Raw genomic sequence first — 2,197 nt, forward strand, 5'->3', positions numbered from 1 at the left:
GCCCTTTTGGGGGGGAAGAAACCCACTAGTCAGGCAACAGTGCATTGGGCCGGAAAGCCCAGGGTTCAGTATATTTTAAACCATGGGACTGGTGTGCAGAGGAAATGTGAAATCTCCCTTTGCTGCCCCCGAGGGTGTGGCATCCCCTGTGTGGGCATTGCCAGAGACCTTTACCCTCAGTGTGCTGAGCTGCGGTATGGGGATTTGACAGCTGGAGACAGCTCAGCGGGGTGCAGGAAAGCAGACAGTTAATGTGCTTTGACAATACAAAGGGTTATATAAACGACCCAGTTTCTGTAATTTTGCTGTAACTGTCATGGGAATTGCTATAGACAGATACGGAGAAGGCCCTGTTTATGCACTTAAACTTTAAAAGGTTTAACCACTAAACACACAATTTCTTTCTCTTCTCCTCCCCTCCTGACAATCTGGCATTTAAATTATACTGGAGCTGGGGTGCGGGGCGGGGGAGGGGGGGCAGGCGGGAATGGCAGTTGAAAGGATGGGCTGCCTCTAGCTGCCCGGGTCCTGGACCAGAGTCCCACTTTCTGACTCCTGGGCCCACGGGCTGCCCTAGCCAGCCTCCTGGGGGGGTTTCCTTACCTGCTCCCAGCAGCCAGCTGCAGAGAGGGAGAGGGATGGCAGGAAGTGAATTGCACCGGCTCCAAGCTCCCGGCTTTTGCCCAATTTAAATCTGGTTCCCGTCCCAGTGTTCAAAGCACGTCTCTGTTTGATTCTTGCCATCTCATCTTAGAAGACTTTTCCCAAGGTGGGGGTGGGGATAGTTCTGAAGCCAGAGAGGCAGGAGCCGGGAGGGTTTATACAGGCAGATACCACAGGCTTCCAAGCTAAGTGCCTTAGCAGGGAGAGCTCCTGGCTGCTGCTGACATTTCTCAGACAGGAGATCAATAAGTGGGTAGAGCTTGAAAAGCAAATCATGCTTCTACCTGCCCTGGGGAACCCTCAGCAACTGTCATGGCAGAAGAGGCATCCCAGAGGAGGCCAGGAAAGACAGGGGGACGCAGATAGCCTTGATACAGCCGAGATGAGGGGGCAGGGAAATTGGGACTGCCCAAGGAGATGAAAGGGGCAAATGCTACAACTCACCCCAGCCCCCCCCCACCCCAGTTCCTTCACAGATCTTGCTGAGTGTGTGAAGATTCCCGACTTCTGCCTCCCAGGTAAAACCAGACACTTGGAGGTGGGTTTGCAGCTGATGTGGCATTTCCAGCCCACATGAGCCCGGCCTGAGCAGGGACAGCTCTGCCAGGCGGGAGACCCCAGAGGTGCGGTTGGGTCCCTCCCAGAGACGGAGGCTTTATTCCCTGCCCTGCAGGCACCCATGCCCCCTCCACGCAACGTGCAAAGGAATTTTCTATAGCAGACATGCGCTTTCTCAAGAGCCTGACGGGCCTTGTAGGTGAGTGTGTACGTGTCTACAGGAGCACGCGTGCACACATGAGAAAGACCTGGAAGGAAGTGTTAAACTTGGTTCCGATCCGCTCAGCCTAGTCCACTCCAACAACTTAAACAGTCTGTCTTAGAAATTCAGTCTTTGTTGGCTTTTAATAGTTACTCTTTCCATTGTATTCTCCCACTCTTGATCCTCTCCAGGATGGCCCCTGGGTATGGGATGGGAATGTGCCATATCCTTGCGGTCATGGTGGCTGGGGCTTCCTCTGGTGTCACCGTTGCCCTCTGTGGGTCCTTCACATCTCCACGGCAATCGACACTCACACCGGTAACCGCTGCTAAAGTTAGGCGTTCAGTGATCTTGCGGTGCCCTCTCCTGGGGCTCCATGATCCTCCCTGCTGGCTCGGACAGCTCACTCCTGGCCACTGTTGAAGCCCCCCCAAGGCATGGCCATGACCCCTATTTGGTCTCCCATTCAGGGGCCCCATCAGCTGCCTCGACTCGAGGAGCCTTTTCGCTCCGTGGTGGTAACTCCCTCTGGCGAGCTCTTCAGCTAGTGTCTTGCCAACGTCTGTGTTCACCTCGGGCCTGTAGACGCCTCTGGGATCTCCCACGTGCCAGATAGAGCCGAGGGCATCTCAGGAATGCTAACTCAGGCTTGCTCTCGACTTCTGCCGTAGCCGCTCTGCGTTACTGCTGGTGTGTTGTGCGGGATGGGTCCCTCCCGGAGTCCCAGACAGAGTGGACAGACGCACTTCTGCTATGGGCCTTGGCCTCCACCCC

This window comes from Ursus arctos, chromosome X, assembly GCF_023065955.2.
Source record: "Ursus arctos isolate Adak ecotype North America chromosome X, UrsArc2.0, whole genome shotgun sequence".
NCBI lineage: Eukaryota > Metazoa > Chordata > Mammalia > Carnivora > Ursidae > Ursus > Ursus arctos.